The sequence below is a fragment of the Sphaerodactylus townsendi genome, linkage group LG17 (assembly GCF_021028975.2).
Source record: "Sphaerodactylus townsendi isolate TG3544 linkage group LG17, MPM_Stown_v2.3, whole genome shotgun sequence".
NCBI classification, from domain to species: Eukaryota; Metazoa; Chordata; class Lepidosauria; order Squamata; family Sphaerodactylidae; genus Sphaerodactylus; species Sphaerodactylus townsendi.
In genome coordinates, this window is record NC_059441.1 from 1908681 (window position 1) to 1929621 (window position 20941).

Consider the following 20941-nt stretch of genomic DNA (forward strand, 5'->3'; position numbering starts at 1 on the left):
CGGCCATGGAAGCCTTCTAGGGAGATGGGTGCCTCACCTGATTCCACCCACTTTCCAAAACACTTCACAAGCACCACTGGTGTGGTGGTTTATAGTGTCACGTTGGGATCTGAGAGATCTCGTCCTCCCTTGAAGACTGCCGAGTCGTCCGGAAACTAGCAGGGATGCGGTGAAATGTTAGTGCACCAGCGATGTGATATCACTTCTGGCCAATATCGAAAGCGATGCCTTGTTGCTTGCATGAGATCAATGCGACACTCTAGTATTTGGGCAAGACAACGGAAAATCCTAGAGTGTCCCATCAACCTCATATCAGTGATATGACAACTCAGTACTGGCAAACAGTAGTGCGCCATTTAATTTATTCCTCCGGCCAGTCCTCAGCTGTCCAGCGGGCAAGGAACACAGCCATCAAGAAGACCTTTTTGCAGAGAGGGGATCAGAGCCTGGGTAAATAAGATGTATTCTTATTAGCAGAAAAGAGTGCCCTGGACTCGTTCTCCTGTGATTTATATGCCACGCAGCGCAAACGCTCTTTGTTTAGTTTCGTCTTCAGAAAGAGGAAGAAGAAGAAGGAAAGATTAGGCACGTTCCCAGTTGCGGGAATGTTTTATGCAAATAGCTAATGAGGCGATTTGCATATTTGTAGATGGCATTGTGCATATTTGTGGCTGATTTGCATGAGGCCATAAACTTGGCGGTGGCTGTTGCTGTATTTTTAATGCGGGGGTTTTTAGTGCTGTCGCACTGGCAGGCATAGTGAATTAGATCTCGGAGCTGCTCTGCGGGGCAGAAGTCAAGACTGCTCCCGCCCCACCCCCCCACCCCACAGCCCCCATATGTTCAACTGAACCCTCATTCACCAGAGACAACCTCCCATTTTCTGGTATGTATCCCTGGGGAACTGTGGTCTGCGTTTTGCCTTTTAAGGACATTTTTAGAGACATTTTATAGCTGCTCCCACCAACAGAATTTGAAAGTTTTCAGGATTGTCAGTTTTAAGAGTGCCAGTGTTGGGGAACTCGATTGGAGAGACTTCCTTTTTTCCTAGTTGCTGTGGATCCAACTCTTCCTTTCTCTCTGATCTCTGTCGTCATTGAACAAAATAGAATCATAGAATCATAGAGTTGGGAGAGACCCCAAGGGCCATCCAGTCCAACCCCCTGCAATGCAGGAACACACAATCAAAGCACTCCTGACATATGATAATCCAGTAAAAACCTCCAAGAAGGAGACTCTACCACTCTCTGAGGCAGTGAATTCCACTGTCTAACAGCCCTGACAGTCAGGAAGTTTTTCCTCATGTTTAGGTGGAATCTCTCTTCCTTCAGCTTGAACCCATTACTCCTAGTCTCTGGAGCCGCAGAAAACAAGCTTGCTCCCTCACCAACATGACATCTCTTCAAATACCAGAAGGCTATCATGTCATCTCTTAACCTTCTCTTCACCAAACTAAACATCTCCAGTTCCCTAAGGGAGCTCATAGGGCCTGAACTCCAGAGCTTTTACCATTTTGGTCTCCCTCCTCTGGACCCGTTCCAGCTTGTCAATATCCTTCTTTAATTTACCTTCTTTAGATTCCCCGCTCTGCCAGTTGAGCTGTGGAGGCTTATCCGGTGAACCAAATTAGCTTGTGCACTCCAACACATGCCAGCTGGGTGACCTTGGGCTAGTCACAGTTCTTCAGAGCTCTCTCAGCCCCACCCACCTCGCAGGGTGTTTGTTGTGGGGGAGGGGGAGGGAAAGGAGTGCATAAGCTCCTTTGAGTCTTTGGGGGATATAAATCCAACTCTTCTCCTCCTCCTCCTCCTCCTCCTCCTCCTCCTCCTCCTCCTCGTCGCCGCTGCGTCCTCTGCCGTCTCCTCCCTGCCGTGGAGTCCTCCTCAGTCGTTACTGCTGCCTCCTGCTGCCGCTGTCCTCGTCCTCCTCGTGGAGTAAATTACGTCGTCGTCGTCGTCGTCGTCGTCCTCCTCCTCCTCCTCCTCCTCCTCCTCCTCCTCCTTCTTCTCAGGAATTTCCCAACCCAGAGTTGGTGACCCTATATAACCTTTTTGTAGGGTCCCCTGACAACTGGTGGAAGGGTTGTGGGGGTGCAGCATCTTGGAAGAACATTTAAAATAAAAGTGCTTTATTGTATGTGCGCGCCTGGTGGCATGGCACGCTCAGGGCATATGTCAGCCAGGCACTCTTCTGATTGGTGGTGATTGCAAATGTACCTCTCCGTAGGTTGTGGAATAACACCGTTCTAACATATTCTGAAACAAACATACAGAAAAGGCAAACCTTTTTCCATCCCTTGTCTCTCACTCTCTCCAGCATGCTAGCTCCTCAATCTGCCAATCAGCCCTAGGCCCGGAGCTGGAATAAACCCACTGTAAACTCAGCTCACAGGACGGCTTAAGCCTGGCAAAGTACAGCGAAGGCTCCGCAACTATTAGCACAGCCTTGAGGAAATGCCACGGTGGCATATTTCAGAGTCGGCGGTTGTTTTCTCAATGCCTGGTTTGCTCTGAGACTACTGCTGAGCCCATGTAGCGTCTGTGCAAACGGGCAGTTTTGGACACCCTGTTTGCTCTGGGATTGTGGAGTCCATGCTGGGTCTCTGGAAAATGGCAGTTTTCTGATTTGACGGAATCTCCAGGCCAGCCCGTGCAAGACACAGCAGCCCAAGTCACGGACATTCTCTGTAGAGTTGCCAACCTCCAGGTATGCCTTGCAGATCTCGAATTACAGTTGATCTCCTCACAACACAGATTGGTTCCCCAAAAGGAGGAGGAGGAGGAGGAGGAGGAGGTTTTTGGATTTAAACCTCACCTTTCTCTCCTCTAAGGAGACTGAAAGGGGCTTGCAAGCTCCTTTCCCTGCCTCTCCCCACAAGAGACGCCTTGTGAGGTAGGTGGGGCTCAGAGAGTTCAGAGAGAACTGTGACTCGCCCCAGGTCACCCAGCAGGAATGTAGGAGTGCGGAAAAACATCTGGCTCACTAGATAAGCCTCTGCCACTCTGGTGGAGGAGTGGGGAATCAAACCCGATTGTCCAGATTAGTGTCCCCTTGCTCTTAACCGCTACACCACACTGGCTCTTTAGAAGATGAACTCTAGGGAGCTATACTCTGCTGAGGTCCCTTCCCAGGGCAGGCCCTTCTGTCTCCAGATTCTACCTCCAATTCTCCAGGAATTTTCCAGACCAGAACTGGCAACTCTACTTGTCCAGTGACTTACCTGGGCTATTTTATGGCACATCTGGCATCTTGCTTGTGAGAGCGGAAAGGCACAATTCCCCGTGTTGTGGGGAATGAATGGAGATCAAGGCAGAAGAAACCGTGACGCTGAATCTCTCAATTCAGAGATGGGTTGAAAGGAAATCCCTTTGGTTGCCACCTGGAAATGCTACCTGAGAATTGCCATCACAGAAGTGACTTAGGGGAGCAATACTCAGGGATCAAGCTTGCATTATGGGATGCAGTTGTGTGGGCTTTTTCCTGGGTTTTTTTAAACATCAGCCCAGTTTCACTAAACGTGGTTGTAAATATTTTTTATCCATCCATCCATCCATCCATCCATCTATCCATGCATCCATGCATCCATCCATCCATCCATCCATCCATCCATCCATCCATCCATCCATCCATCCATCCATCCATCCATCCATCCATCCATCCATCCATCCATCCATCCATCTATCATCTATCATCTATCATCTATCATCTATCTATCTATCTATCTATCTATCTATCTATCTATCTATCTATCTATCTATCTATCTATCTATCTATCTATCTATCTATCTATCTATCTATCTATCTATCTATCTATCTATCTATCTATCTATCTATCTATCTATCTATCATCTATCATCTATCATCTATCATCTATCATCTATCATCTATCAATTAATTAATTATTTGATTTAATATACCGCCCTAAGGGCTCAGGGCGGTGAACAATACAATATCATATATAAAAACATACCTATAAGTTAAAAACAATTACATTCTAAAACAATGTCCCACAAAACCCATATGCAACCCTCCCAGGAGCAAAATAGTGGGTCCCGATGATGTTGGGGACCCCTGTAGAGCAAGCGGGGGCGGGGGCATCCTCAGCGGCTGGTCTCTCCAAAGGCCTGGTGGAACAACTCGGTCTTACAGGCCTTAGGGAACTCTCCAAGATCCCGCAGGGCCCGGACAGCTGATGGTAGAGTGTTCCACCAGGCAGGGGCCAGAGCCGTAAAGGTCCTGCCCCGAGTGGAGGCCAGCCACGTCATTGAGGGGCCAGGGATTTCCAGTAAATATTCCCCATGATCAGAGGCTCCTTGGAAATGTCGGTTCAGCCAACAGCAAGACACAAGTCCTCCATAAAATTCTCCTTTCCCTAACAGAAACCAGCGCATGCTCAAATGAGCCTGCACATCCAGTACAGTCAGAGATGCTTCCTCCCGCTCCCACATTGACACAGGGTTAAAGCAGATTTATTTCTGCAGCCAGGTTTTTGCAGCAAGATTTATTTGCTAAACACACACGCGTATTTTTTATTAATTATATATTTCCCAGCTAACGAAACACACTATTTAAATTTAAATAACTGCATGCATCAGCTGCAAGAACGTGACCCGTTTCTAATGATGATTCTTTTTTTTACGCTTTCCCCTGTTGGATTGATCTGTTAGATGAAAAATGTACTTCGCGTTTCCCGTGCTCAAGAGCGTCACACATGAGGAGATAAAATATATTCTGCTGTTCTCCCCACTAGCTGTTCCTGCTCTCTTGACAGAGTAATTCCCTCACCTGAAGAAGAAGAAGAAGAAGAGTTGGATTTATATCCCCCTTTCTCTCCTGTAAGAAGACTCAAAGGGGCTTACAAACTCCTTTCCCTTTCCCCCTCACAACAAGCACCCTGTGAGGTAGGTGGGGCTGAGAGAGTTCCAAAGAACTGTGACTAGCCCAAGGTCACCCAGCTGGAGTGTGTTGGAGTGTACAGACTAATCTGAATTCCCCAGAGAAGCCTCTACAGCTCAAGTGGCAGAGCGGGGAATCAAACCCGGTTCCTCCAGATTAGAGTGCACCTGCTCTTAACCACTACGCCACTGCTGCTCCTAACCAGCGAGAGGGTTCTGTGCTGTTTGTTTCCAATGCTCCCCCAGTATTTGGGTTCCATTAGGATTTGTAATGCGCTAAATTCAGAGGTTCTGTTCACATCAACACTATTCTACATTGGTTAGACCTCACCTGGAATATTGTGTAGAGTTCTGGGCACTGCTATTCAAGAAGGAGATTGACAAGCTGGAACGGGTCCAGAGGAGGGCAACCAAAATGGTCAAAGGTCTGGAATCCATGCCCTATGAGGGAGAGACTTAGGGAGCTGGCGATGTTTAATTTGGTGAAGAGAAGGTGAAGAGGTGACCTGATAGCTATGTTAATATATTTGAAGAGATGTCATGTTGGTGAGGGAGCAAGCTTCAGAGACTAGGACCATGGGTTCAAAGAAAAGGGAAAGAGATTCCACCTAAACATCAGGAGGAACTTCCTGACAGACAGGGCTGCTCGACAGTGGAATGCACAACCTCAGAGTGTGGTGGAGTCTCCTTCTTTGGAGGTTTTTCAAGAGAGGCTGGATGGCCATCTGTCGGGAGTGCTTTGAATGTGTGTTCCTGCATGGCAGGGGGTTGGACTGGATGGCCCTTGGGGTCTCTTCCAACTCTATGATTCTATAAACACCAGGAAATGTGTCAGTGGACACCACTGTCCTAACACGCACCATGTTTGTTTACTTCATTTATAATATCATGTTTCTCATCCCAGTGGGGACCCAAACCACCTTACATTGCTCTCCCCTCCATTTTATCCTCACGAGCAACCCTGTAAAGTCTGTTCAGCTGAGATCATGTGATTGGCCCAAGTTCACCCAGCAAGCACCCATATTAGAGTGGGGATTTGAACATGGTTTCCCCAGGTGCTAGTCTGACATCCTAACCATTGCACCACTGACTTTCACATTGGAGATCTCTGCTCTTATCTAATGATGCTTATGCATTATGGCGGATTCTAAGAATCTGTATCAGCCCGGAGCCTTCTCTCCTTATGAAAGGAAGCCCTTGACTCCACATGTGGACATGATTCCAGGAGTTATGCCAAGCCAAAGTTTTGGCAGTATGAGGATGAACTTGGAAGATGCATCAGACTCACTCCCACGATCCAGTTGAGCTGCACAAGTGAGTGAATTACTGCTTGGGGTTTTTTTTTGTGCTCAACAGGTGAGCGATGCTTTACATCTCCCTGCAATCCAGAATTCTGTCCCGTGGTTTGAAGTCAAGTCTGAACTGGACTGTAACTTATAGGAGAGTCCCTCACAGAAATGACGGAGAAACAACCTGGGTGAAATTGCAAATGGTAAACAAAGAGTTTGGAGTAACTTCACTCACAAGCTGCTGTACCAAACGTTTAATTGTGTTTTGTTAGCTTCTGTAATCTGCCTTGGGGATGATTCTGGATCGAGAGGAGGAGCACGAATTAAGGGAATAAATATGCATGCATCTCTCTCTCTGTCTCCTAGGAAAATTCAGAGACAAAATGACAATCATGTTCAATATTTTCCTTCTAAAATCTCCCTGTTCTTATGGCGCCTTTCCCTGTGGAGCCCAGTGGTAGGTGAAGTCATTAGCTGTAATAGCTCTGGACACTTGGAAGACCATTTATAAGGAGATGTTCGGAACATTTAAAGTGCTAAAGAGGTACGTGATGGAGTGTCATAAGACCCGGACAGAGACCTGGTTATCATACCTTGTTGTTTTCAGTGTTGGTCACTGGTGAACCTTTCTGGGACGCTGTTCCCAGCTTGGTTCCTCGGTACCATTTTTGTAGCCTCTTCAGGTGGCTACACAGTTGACTATGTTTGGCCCGCTACAAGGCCCGCTTCCCTGAGAGAAAATGGCAGCTTCAGTGGGCGGATTCTATGGCATGATAAAATGCCGAGGCCCCGCCCCCGCCCAAACCCCGCCTTCCTCAGGCTCCGCCCCCAAATCTCCGGGAACTTCCCAACCCACACCCGGAACCCTACATACAAACAGCGCTGCTTCCTCAATGAATGAGGGGAGCGGAAAATGAGTGGTCACGGAGATCTGAATTTTGTGGGGACACAGCTCCCCACCCGGGTCCTAGATGCACATCTGGCTCCCTTCAAAATAGCCATCCCGATGTCCCCATTGTTGCCACGTTCTGCAGTGGGCCCATCGGAGCTCCCTTTCTCTCTTTCGCTGCCCTCCCCTCCCGGAATAAAAAAAGAATCCCAATAAGGGTGACTTTGTTGCTTGGCAGCCCGAGGACAGACTCTGCTGTTTCGAATCCACAGGCACATTTTTGGGGTTAGGTGTTTACAGAAAGCTTGGCGGTGCCGGCAGCAGGAGAAGAAAAGATTATTGTTCAGCCGCCAGGAACCAGCGGCGTCTCCCTGCCTGCACACATAAATATCTCTGTGTATCCATACCTACTGTGCTGTAAAGGTGGTGGGGGGAGTGATCGGGGAAGGGGGGAGAAAATGCAGCCCCGCAGCCTGTTTGCATTAAGGCTCTTTCCGTGGCAAGCCCCTCTCTCCCATTCAGCCACTACTGTTCTCACTGTTGCCTTTCTGTTTCCTCTGCTCTGGCCATTGGGCAGGTCCGGCGTGGGGCTCTTTTTTTTGGAGGCGATTTGAAAACAAGGGCTCTTACAAGGCAGCCCAGCTGTGAGCTGGCAGTCTAACGTCCTTGACTGGCGCGCTTGGAAACATTGTGGTCAAATAACTACTGGGCTGCCAATCTCCAGGAGAGGCCTGGAGATTTCCCGGAATTACAACTGATCCCCAGACTACAGAGATCAGTTTTGCTGGAAAAAAGGGATGTTTTGGAGGGTGGTCTTGTCCTGTCCTCAAACCTCACCTTTCCCAGGTTCCACCCTCCCCCCAAATCTCCATAATTTCATCGAATCATAGAATCGTAGAGTTGGAAGAGACCCTGTGAAAACCCAATAAGAAGGTCTTGCGTGCCTCTTCTGAGATCCTAAAAAGTTGAAGAATTAGATCTTGCATGCCTCTTCTGGGATCCTAAAAAGTTGAAGAATTAGAGAAGATGAAAGTGGCACAAAAGGGGAAAAATGTTAATGGAGAAGGAACAGGTAAGAGAGATGAGTAGACTGGAAAGCCGTGATCTTCCAGCATACTGTAATAAGGACAGTTATTGAGATGGTAAATGGGATACCGACAGAGCAAATTCTGTGCATGTGTACTCAGAAGTAGGTCCCCTGTTATTCATTGGGGCTTCCCACTAGGAAAGAGACTTTAGGATTACAGTAACCCCCTTTGCCCCAAGCAAGAACATCCTGGCTTGGCCCTGGTGCTCACATCTCTCCCCTAAATAGGAAGGCCGTTTCACTGAATTCTTCTGTGGAACACAAAGACCAGCAGTCTCAGAGTGTTTTTTTCAAACACGGCAACCTCAACTCCACAGGGAATTGCTTGCATACAGTAGAGCATCTGTCTCCCTTACAGGTCCCCCCCCTCTGAAGTAGGAAGGATAATTTATCATCCAGGTCACTTTCAAAGCAAAAAGAAATGGCTTCAGTACTTAATTTTAGAAGGTCCAGTTTTAGAAGCTAAGTCCTTTCCTGCGACCCTCTTGGGAATACCCCCACAGCTGTGACTGAACCTATCAAATGACACTGCCGGTATTCCCATTGTAAAGGAAACGACTCCTTTTTTAAAACCAGTACTCCTGCCTAATCGCCATCTCCAACTAGGATTGCCAACTCTTGAGTTGGGAAAGACCTGCAGACTTGGGGATTGGAGCCTGGGGTGGGCAGGGTTGGGGTGGGGAGGGACTTCAGCAGGGTATAATACCATAGAGAGGCGTAGTGGCTAAGAGCAGGTGCACTCTGATCTGGAGGAACCGGGTTTGATTCCCAGCTCTGCCACCTGAGCTGTGGAGGCTTATCTGGGGAATTCAGATTAGCCCGTACACTCCCACACACGCCAGCTGGGTGACCTTGGACTAGTCACAGCTTTTTTGAGCTCTCTCAGCGCCACCCACCCCACAGGGTGCTTTTTATGAAGGGGGAAGGGCAAGGAGATTGTAAGCCCCTTTGAGTCTCCTACAGGAGAGAAAGGGGGGATAGAAATCCAAACTCTTCTTCTTCTTCCAAAGCAGCCATTTTCTCCAGAGAACCAAGTTTGGACCCCCTGAACCAAACTTCACCAAACCTGGGTGGTATCATCAGGAGAATCTCCCGAAGATACCCGGAAATGTTGGTGCCACTAGCTTAAAAATGCGCCCCCTAAAGGCCAAAAAAGGGAAAAAAATAAAATACCAAAAAATGCTAACCCGAATTTTTCAGCATACCCGAATATACCAAATCAGAGATTCGGCTGATTTGGCTGAACTGATATTTTTACAGCTGAATCAATCTGAATCCGAATTCTACCAAATGTTCCCGAATTTTCTCGGTATTGTTCAAGTTTAAACTTGTCCTTTGTTGTCTGAAGATCTCCAGCTTCTACCTGGAGGCTGGCAACCCCACGTGCCTGGCAATAAAGCTTACTCATGACACACCAAGCCAGGGTCTTTTGATCCCATAACTGGGCCAGTTGGGCATAGCTTTGGCCTTTTCTGCTGTGGATGAGTCTTTGAAAATCCTTTCTCGGTGATAGCAGCGTGTTAAAGAGTTCCTTTAAAGAGATAGGGAGGATTTAAAAACCGGTGCAGCTGAACTTGAATCAGGCAAGGAATTAGAATATTAATTTAGAGAATTGCCTGAACTGACCCAAAATAGTCTTTGATGAGTATGCAAATTGAACCCTGAAGAATAGAGAGATGTGCAAACACTCAGGTGCCCAGAAGGCCTGTTCCTAATCACACAAGGCGAGTCGGGAAGATGCTTCCCGGTATCATTTCCATATTTTGTGGTTATGTCAGCTCTGCCCAACCTCCCAGGCTCCATCACCGAGAAAAGCAACTCCTCGTTTTCTTTTGTGCCGTTTTCTTCGTCATTTCTGGTTCGAAAATCTCAGCTGGTTCCATTTGTGGGGATCTGGCCAGGATCGATCAATGCGACGCTTTCTCTCGAAGCTCTTAGCTGGTGGCTGAAGCTCAAAAGATTATTTCTGATATTTGGCCTCAAGGTCCCCACATTGTGTATTTCCAGTGCCCCCGTAATTTGTTCACTTTTTTCGGCAGCAGGTGGCGGGAGGGCATCCATTTAATTTCTAGGCCTGTTCATCCTGTTCCTTATTAGCTTGCGTTATCAATTCCCATTCCCCTAATCTTTGCCCGAGCCTTTTCTAATTGGGAGGGGAGGATTTGGAGGGGGGGGGGAATGTTTATGCACTTTATTTATTCTCTGTCTTTGTCACAGAGACTCATGGTAGATTATATTATGCAGGATTTTGGGTTGCCAGCCTCCAGGTGGTGGCTGGAGACCTGCAGGAATTATAACTTATCTCCAGATGAGAGAGATAATTTGGTCTGGAAAATATGGCAGCTTTGGAGGGGGAACTCTATGGCAGCAGTGGTGTAGTGGTAGAGAGCAGGTACATTCTAATCTGGAGGAACTGGGTTTGATTCCCTGCTCTGCTGCCTGAGCTGTGGAGGCTTATCTGGGGAATTCAGATTAGCCTGTACACTCTCACCCACCCCAGCTGGGTGACCTTGGGCTAGTCACAGCTTTTTGGCGCTCTCTCAGCCACACCCACCTCACAGGTTGTTTGTTGTGGGAGGGGTGTAGGAAATTGTAAGCCCCTTAGAGTCTCCTACAGGAGAGAAAGGGGGGATATAAATCCAAACTTCTTCTTCTTCATTATACCCAGCTCTGAGTTGGGAAATACCTGGAAATGGGTGTGTGTGTGGAGTCTGAGGTTGGGGTTTGCAGGGGGAGGGGTTTCAATGGAATATAATACCATAGAGTCCTTTCTTTCTTTCTTTCTTTCTTTCTTTCTTTCTTTCTTTCTTTCTTTCTTTCTTTCTTTCTTTCTTTCTTTCTTTCTTTCTTTCTTTCTTTCTTTTCTCTCTCTTCTCTTCTTCTTCTTCTCTTCTTTCTTTCTTCTTTTCTTCTTTCTCTTCTTTCTTCTTCTTCTTCTTTCTTTCTTTCTTTCTTTCTTTCTTTCTTTCTTTCTTTCTTTCTTTCTTTCTTTCTTTCTTTCTTTCTTTCTTTCTTTCTTTCTTTCTTTCTTTCTTTCTTTCTTTCTTTCTTTCTTTCTTTCTTTCTTTTGCTTTGTGTTTGCAATCAACACAAAACAATGTTGCTGATGGTGTGTGTTTATTTAATAAAGGGATGTTTGGTCTTAGCTAGTTAAACTAGTGAAAAGCAAAGACTCTAGAGGAGGCCCCAAATCAAAATGTGGATCATCATCATCATCATCATCATCATCATCATCATCATCATCATCATCATCATCATCATCATCATCATCATCATCATCATCATCATCATCATCATTTTGTCAAAAGAAGCTTCTTTGAAGGTAGGAGAAAAAGAATCAACAGATATTGGTGGGAAACAGCAGGGGGTGAGAAACCGGAAATAATTTCAAAAGGAATGTGAACGGAGGTAAACAAGCAAAAATATTCCATCGAGCGGCATTGTAGGTTTGTAATTCTGGAGGATTTGGGTTTGGAGCATAGAGAAGTCAGGATTTGGGGATGGAGGAACCTCAGCAGAGTATAATGCCACAAGATCCACCCTCCTAAGCAGCCATTTTCTCCAGGGGAAGGGATCTCTGTCACCTGGGGATCAGTTGTAATTCCAGGAGATGTCTACTAACCTGATTTGGTGGTGTGCCCAGGACTCCTTGAGGGGACCCAGGTGCGCCCCACAGAGCCCTGGGGACTTTCAGTGATTTATCAGCAGGTGGGTCTGACTGCCTCTGAGGCAATCGCCCGACTGGTGTGTGAAAATGTTATCAGCACCACCTCCCTCCCACGTATGAGTCTAGGCGGGCCGGGAGTTCCTGGAACTGAAGCACCCAAGGATCAGGCAGCTGTCTTTCCTGCTGACAAAGTTGTGTGTTTTTCCCATAAACCCCCACTCAGAGATCTTCTCGCCTAGTTCTAAAGTAACCCCCCGGATTGAATATCTGAATAAAGAAGCGTGTTTGATTAGAGAAAACCCTTTGGCTAAGATGTAATGACGGCAGATAGAATCTCTCGCGCGACAGTATCAGGAAAGGGAATTCTCCCCACCCTCTCCAAACCCTGATAGCGCAGCATCCCTTTATCTATTTGTGAAAGAGAGAGGATTTACACAGTTGTCTGGAGATCGGCTGTCCCTTCTGACGGTGCCGTAAATCTGCCGGGATGCCCACCAAAATGGAACCGTGTCATTTCAGTTGATTCATTGGCTTCTTTGAGATTCGATTTCTAAATGGTTTATTCCTTCTTGCTGCCTTCCCTCTGGCCTTGTGCGATATTGCTCTCCTTTCTTTCTCCTGGAGGACTCCTGCAAAACAGCCCCTTCTTTGCCCCAAGGATAAAGGCACCTCATTTTTGACAAGTGCTTCCTCATCCTAGGCTTAGAAAAATCTGGCTCTTTGCTCTGTCTGGCCAGACCAAAATATCAGAAGCAGAACCCACAGTGAAATTTACAAGTTCAGCATCCTTTTATTCTTAAAAGTTCTCAAGTTAATTTTTTTGCATTTTTTTAAAGGTGTCCTGTGAATTATTAACACTTTGCTTCCCCGCTGGTTGGTTCCAGATTTCTACAAGTCAAATCCTGCTGCGCTGTTTGTTGGATGTCCCCATTCTGTTGATTGTATTGACCTTGAATTGAATTGATTGTATTGACTTACTCTGTCTCATCCTCCTTGAAACCCTAGGAGCAGCAGTGGCGTAGTGGTTAAGAGCAGGTGCGTTCTAATCTGGAGGAATTGGGCTTGATTCCCCGCTTTGCCACTTGAGTTGTGCAGGCTTATCTGGGGAATTCAGATTAGCCTGTGCACTCCAACACACACCGGCTGGGTGACCTTGGGCGAGTCATAGTTCTTCTGAGCTTTCTCAGCCCAACCCAACTCACAGGGTGTTTGTTGTGAGGGGGGAAGGGAAAGGAGATTGTAAGCCCCTTTCAGTCTCCCACAGGAGAGAAAGGGGGATATAAATTCAAACTCCTCCTCCTCCTCCTCCTCCTCCTCCTCCCTCTTCTTCTTCTTCTTCTTCTTCTTCTTCTTCTTCTTCTTCTTCTTCTTCTTCTTCTTCTTCTTCTTCTTCTTCTTCTTCTTCTTCTTCTTCTTCTTCTTTTTCTTTGTCTTTCTTCTTCTTCTTCTTCTTCTTCTTCTTCTTCTTCTTCTTCTTCTTCTTCTTCTTCTTCTTCTTCTTCTTCTATGAGAAAGGAAAATTAGAAATAATACAAATAATAATAAATAAATAATAATTTAAAATGTCGTCTGAAAGAAAAAAAAGAAAATAAAAAGGGCCAATCTTGCTTAAATGTATAAACGAATTCACATTGTAAATAGAAGAAAGATAAAAATAAAAGAGAAAAGAAGAAAAGAAGAAAAGAAGAAAAATAAAAGATAAAAATAGTAAAAATAAGGAGAAAGATTGGATGTGTCCATTGGTAAGAAACCCGGTTTCTATTTACAATGTGAATTAGTTTATCCATTTAATCAATATAAATTTCGTAATGTTATACACATAATTAACTGCTATAATTGTATAATAGGAATCTCTCTTTCTCTCTTTTTTATGATAATGAATGATTACGGATGGATTAAATTGTGCTTCCTTTTATTTTTCAAAAACTTAATAAAATTTATTATACTATAAAAATTAAAAAGACCAATCCGTTCCCCAAACATCTCCAAAACAGAATGGCAGAAACAATTAGAAATGCATAAAAAGTATGAATAAAACGTATATATTACTGGGGGGAAATGCTACAAATACAGTGTAGAGCATGATCTGGGAGTGGGAATACATCAACGCAATTCAGATTATGTTGGAGTGTCCTGATTAATTGGGGATTTTTTTAAAATCCACGGAGTCCATATAGCAGTGATCAGAGGCGTTCCTCCCATAGGGCAAAGTGGGCAGTTGCCCTGGGCGCAGCCCTGTGGGGGGCACAGGTTTGTTTGTGGGATTTTTTGTATTTTCAGTGTTTTTCCATTTGTGGCCTGCAGAGGGCGCATTTTTTAGGCTAGCAGCTCCAAAATTTCAGGGATGTTTTGGGAGACTCTCCTGATGCTATCACCCAGATTTGGTGAGGTTTAGTTCAGGGAGTCCAAAGTTATGGACTCCCAAAGGGGGTGCCCCATCCCCCATTATTTCCAATGGGAGCTAATAGGAGATGAGGCTACACCTTTGAGGGTCGATAACTTTGGACCCCCTGAACCAAACTTCACCAAACCTGGAAGGTATCATCAGGAGAACCTTTTACTGATACCACCCAGGTTTTGTGAAGTTTGGTCCAAGGGGTCCAAAGTTATGGACTCCCAAAGGGGTGCCCCATCATCCATTGTTTCCAATGGGAGCTAACAGAAGATGGGGGCTACACCTTTGAGGGGCCATAACTTTGGACCCCCAGAACCAAACTTCACCAAACCTGGGTGGTATCATTAGGGGAGTCTCCTAAAGATACCCTGAAACTTTGGTGCTGCTATCTTAACAATTGCACCCCTGCCAGCAGGCACCTCCCAAATTTCCCCAGATTTTCCTTTTAAATCCCCTAAAAAGCCTTTGACATGGATTTAAAGGGAGAATCCTGAGGTCCCCAGTTTAAACATTAGAAAGTGATGCTGTTTCAGGGTGGGGAGAATCAACCCCAAAATAGCATCATCACTTCCAATGCTGTTTAAACTAGAGGAACCCCAGATTCTCCCTTTAACAGGTGGATTTAAAAGGGAGAATCCTGGGCTCCTAACCCTAGTTTAAACACCATTGAAAAATGAGGAAATTGCTGTTTGGGGGGGTGGATTCCAGCATCCCACTTGTTTTAAACTTGGGGGAGCCCAGATTCTCCCTTGAAAGTGATGAAAGTGATGCTGTTTCCCCAATTGGGGGTACTGGATACAACACCATAACAATGTTTTTCATAGCAGTAATAAAACATTTTGAGAAGCATTTCTCAGAAAATGCTTCTTCTAAAAAACTGTTATTTCTGCTGTGTGGCATGGCTTTATTGCTGTGTCTCAAGATTTGTGAGTTGAAGGGAATGTTCTATAATGTGATGGTGACTTTGAAACAACCTGGTGTAAAATCATTGCTTGAGTCACAGTGGAGGAGGGGTGGCTGTCGCCATGGGGGAGGCACCCAACTCCAGCTTGCCTAGATGCATGCCACTGGGCATTAGCTACAGGAGGGGTGCGTGTTGCATTGGGCACGCGCCAGGGGGGGCATCAAACTCAGGTTTTGCCCAGGGCTACAGTTTGCCTAGTTACGCCACTGGCAGTGATGGCGAACCTTTTTGAGACCGAGTACCCAAATTGCGACCCAAACCCCACTTATTTATCGCAAAGTGCCAACACAGCAATTTAACCTGAATGCTGAGGTTTTAGTTTAGAAAAAAACGGTTGGCTCCCTCTTCCTCCGCCCCACCCGCTCGAGTAGGGGCCAGCCTGCTCTAGCCTCCAGCAAGTCCCGCGCTCATAGCTCTTTGCCTCTCTAGCATCTCTGCCTCCTCTGTGCCCCTGCCCCCTTGGCAGCAGCTACCTGGAGCACAGGCACCAGGTTCGCCAGCCGAGTCCTCCCTTCTCACCGTGGTGCGCGCATGTCATGCTCAGTGGCCCAGGCCAGCCTAGATGTGTGTGTGTGGGGGGGGGAGGTGATTTTCCGCTCCCCACATGACAAACTCTGTGCGTGAGTGCCCACAGAGAGGGCTCCAAGTGCCACCTCTGGCACCGGTGCCATAGGTTCGCCATCACTGCCATATAGCAGAAGGTTCCGGGTTCAGCCTTTGCCATCTCCAGCTAATAGAATCGAGGAGGAGACAATCAGAATTGTTGCCAATTCAGAGGAGACAACGCTGACCTTTATAGACCAAGGGTCTCTGTGGAAGGCGGCTTCTTGTGTTCTTGTATTACTGAGAACCAGAGTTTGGGGGCCAGGCTGTAATGGTAAACCCTAGTCCTGTCCAGGAGAAGGTTGCCCCGGGAGGAATGTCTCATTGGTTTCCCAGTTTCAGGGAACACTATTTTCAAACATGATGACTACCGCCATGTCTCTAGTATAGACAAAGCAGTTTGTATATGGTTGGGTTTTTTTCAAAAAAACCCCAAATCAGAACAGTTTTCCAATAAACAATTAGCAAAGCAAAGTGGATTTATTTAACCCATGCTCAGTTTTGCTAATCAAAACCAGGTCCCGTCCCCCTTTAAAAAGAAAAGACCAGGAAGGATGTATTGATTATTGGAAAGTTTTTTAATTGTATTTATAATGTGTGATGGGCTGTTGTCTGAACCTGGTTTGCCAGGATGGGGTGAGGTATAAATCTAAACTAAGAACAAGTTTCAGAGGACATTTTTTTTCTTTTGAAATGCCAGCGACGCAATGGCAGACTGATTTTGGTTGGCAAAACCCAGGCAGCGATGAAGGGTGGTTCAAATCAGGGTGGTTCAAATCAGGTCCGTGCACACAAAGTCAGTTTTTAAGAGATAGACTTAGGCCCCTTCCGCACATGCAAAATAATGCACATGCAAAATAATTTCACAACTGTTTGCAAGTGGATTTTGCTATTCCGCACAGCTTTAAAGAGCACTGAAAGCAGTTTGAAAGTGCATTATCCTGCATGTGTGGAATGAGCCAGAGACCCAGGATCTAAATCACAATTCCTTTGGTACTGAAAATTTGCAGATGATTCGATAGCAGTGAAGTGGAGTGGCCCCAGAGGAGACCATTCGGGGGGGGGGGGGAAGAGGGGAAGGGTCCCAGCCCTCTGCTATATCTAGAAAAGGGCCTGTGCAACTCGTAGCCTTGTCTAATGGCTGTGACAAGTTGGTGTAAGCTAGTAGCCACTGCCATGGCTGGTCTGCACTCTAATCTGGAGAACCGGGTTTGATTCCCCGCTCTGCCACTTGAGCTGTGGAGGCTTACCTGGTGAACTAGATTAGCTTGTGCACTCCAGCACATGCCAGCTGGGTGGCCTTGGGCTAGTCAGTTCTTTGGAGCTCTCTCAGCCTCACATACCTCACAGAGGTAGGGAAAGGAGATTGTAAGCCCCTTTCTTCTTCTTCTCTTTCTCCTCCTCCTCCTTCCACTGTTGATGGCTCATAAGGTGGCATTCACTACCTGAGATTTAGACCAGTGCAAATGTTTGATGGGAGTTGGGTTGCCAACCTGCAGGTGGGGCCTGGAGAACTCCCAGAATTACAACTCATCTCCAGACAACAGAGATAATTTCCACTGGAAGAAAACATCCACTTTAGAGAATGGAATCTATGGCATTACGTCCCTCCTCTTCTCAAACCCCATCTTCCACCCCAGATCTCCAAGAACCTCCCAACCTGGAGCTGACAAACTTATTTTATTTATTTATTATTTATTTATATTTGTATACCGCCCTCCCCAAAGGCTCAGTAGTCTTCAATTCTTAAACAGTAGTCTTCAATTCTCTGCCATAAAAGCTGCAGCGTGACCTTGAAGCAATAATTATCCATCAGCCATTTTTTTTAAAAAATCCCATCCATCTTCCAAGAAGACCAGGGCACCATGTTTAGCATTCCTTATTCCCTTCAAAGCCCCGATGAGGTAGGCTAGGTCAAGAGCAAGCAACTGGCCCAAAGTCTTCTTATTCTTATTTACCTTTATTGGCATAATAACACAAGTTAAGTACAATTTTTTTTAAAAAAAACCATTTACACACGTTTGTCGATGATAAGACATAACTTCTTTTTTGCTACCGGCTCCAAAAATCTCATCACCATCGCCATTCAAGGGAGATTTAATTATGAGATTGTCAGCAACCTCTTCAAGACCCAATAATAAGGGCTCTAGATATTTACTCCTAGACCTACTACGAAGGAGGCAGTACAATAGAACATGAAGAACAGATTTTTCACACCCAGTTCCACAGATACACATTTTTTCATGATGCGGAATTCCAAAGACCTTCCCTGGCTGAGAGCCGAGGACAGTGGCGTAGCGCCAACAGGACAGGGGGTGTGATGCCCCGGGCAGAACTGTGGCGGAGGTGTGGAGGGGGCGTTCTAGGGTGGGGGCATTCTGAGGTTGTCTGGGGGACCCAGGTGCAGTTTCCCCTCGCTCCGCCCCTGGCCGAAGGTGTCACATTGCATCTGGCCAGGGTCAAGGCTCTACACCAGGGGTGTCAAACTCGCAGCCCTCCGGATGTGCATGAACTACAATTCCCATCAGTCCCTCCCAACACGAGCATTGGCTATACTGGCAAGGGCTGATGGGAACTGTAGTTCATGAACATCTGGAGGGCCACGCATTTGACACCTGTGCTCTACATCATCTAGCCTCAGTTAAAACATGAAGATAACTAGCATCAGTTTGGTTAATGAAGGAGATTCCCAAACAAAGGGGAGAGCAACGTCATCTGTTGGGTTTCCTCTCTCATCCTGAACCCAAGTCCCACCAGTCAAAACCCAACACTTCAGCTACCACAATGACCTTCCTCAAGAGGACAAAAACATGAGAGAAGACAGAAATGGGACCCCGAGTAAACAGATGGGGACGATTTAAGAGGGCTCACAGACAAAAGCCAGGACTGTTGTTTTATTGGCGTCAGACTTCCTCGCCGAACAGCTTCAAGCCCTCCGCTTGGAGCTCCAGGAGGAAGCTACCACGATCCTTCCCCATCCTCCTTCTATGCTCCATTAATTATTAATTATGGATCCCAGAACGTTTTCTTTTTAATCTGCCAGGCAACAGGGATCTCCACAGTTCCCTCTAGTGGTACATTGAGTTACCAGGTGACAATTGTGTGTAGGCGACACTTCCTCGAAATTTCATTGTTAGTGTTTTTTCCCCTTCTAAAGCTCCCCCCCCCCCGAAAATCTATTCCTAGCAGGCACGTCTTGGCATCACGAGGGGAACTGATATTGAGCATACGGTTTATTGCAAAGCACTAATCTTTCCCAAACTCGCACATTCTGGGGGGACGCCAGATTGCGTGAAGGAAAGTTGGCACGGCTGCTCTGTGTCTTTTTCAAGAGACATTTGGTATTCCTGAAAGCTCTGACATGAGATTGGGGAACAAAGGCTTGGCAGAGAAAATAGTGTTTGAAGTCCCCTTAAGCCATTCGTTTTGAATGTCCAGTGTCTACTACCCCTTTTCTTGAAAGCCTTGTGGGCACCATTTGTTTTCTTTAGACTTTGGAAGCCAACAAGATTTTCAAGGCACGAGTTTCTTCGACTCAAAGCTGCCTTTGTCAGATACTGATTTTATTGGATTGGATGACGGGAGTTTTGGATCTCAAAAGCTCGTGCCCAGCGGTGGGATTCAAATAATTTAACAACCGGTTCCGGTGGTGGGATTCAAATAATTTAACGACTGGTTGTTTACAAGCACCATTTTAACAACCGGTTCTGCCGAAGCGGTGCGAACCGGCTGAATCCCACCACTGCTCATGCCCTGAAAATTTTGTTGGTCTCTGATCTACTGCAGACCAATCCAGCTACCTTCTGAAATGATCTTCTGTGCTTATTCTCCATTTTTCATACAATGCTGCCCTTTATTTTAAATTAAGTTGGTCCATGAAGTTCAGTGTTTCCTGCTCTGCCTGGCAGCCGTGCTCCTGAGCCTTGGGCAAAGTCTTTCCCTAGCACTTTCTACTGCATATCTTTTTTAAAAAAGAAGAAGAAGAGGGGATTAAACCTTCTACAGGCGTGTGGTGAACTATTTTGCAACGTTATCACACCATTTTCTTGTTTCGTTAACGTACAGCATGCTTAACTTGGGCCCCTTCCGCACATGCAGAATAACGCACGTTCAGTCCACTTTTGCAACTGTTTGAAAGTGGATTGTACTATTCCGCACAGTACAATCCAGTGGATTGAAAGTGCATTATTCTGCCTGTGTGGAAAGGACCCTTGAGATGCATTATTTATTTACTTCATCTGTGCCTCTCCAGTGAGGATCCAAAACAGCATCACATCATTTCTCTCCATGTGAATTCCCTTCAATCCAATTTTTTTTCATAAGATAACTGGACTCCCAAATTGCGTGCCCTATGCAGCCCTTTGTCTGGAGTTAGGTCAAAACTCCTTGGAATCAGCCACTTGGCTGAGGGCTTTTAGAGTCTGGCTGCGAATTCATTTTCTCTCGGACTGTAATTCCCTGGTGCACCGTCTGCTCTCTGACACCCATTCCAACCCCTGGTTTTCCATAATCGAAGAAAAAGTGGCTTCTATTGGACTGTCAGTGGATTCACTTTGCTCTTTGTCCTATAGAAAATTAAAAGGTCAACTATTGGATAGAGAGTTCTCTACCCTAATCACCGCAGTCAAGAAAACGTGCTCCCCCCTGTATTTTTCTCTCCCACTTGGCACACTACCTGTATTGCTTAATAAACCCTGCTCAAAGGAGAGCCATAATGCTCGCCAGGTTGAATGTTATGCCTTCTGCCTTGTTACATGGCAGATTTAATAAGCAAGAAAAGGCTAAAAGATTGTGCTCATGTAACGATGGCTCAGTTGAATCTCTGGCCCATCACTCCATTTACTCACAGCTTATCTCCAGATTTAAGGAAATCAGATCCAAGTATGTGAATCTTACTCCTTTACATTTACCCGATCTCCCCAATTTATTTAGATTACTTGCTGGACAATCCTGATCCTTCTCTCTGTATGATAGTGGCAGACTTTCTTCTGGAAATTACTAAACGCAAGTAGATTTCCCTCCTCTTAACATTTATTTCCTGTACTGTATATGTTTTTTTAATCAGTTTTTTTTACTATTGTCGTACTGTTGTCTATGCCAATAAAGGCTTTCTTGCTATTTCTCTCCATGTTATCCTCACAAAAAGTCTGTG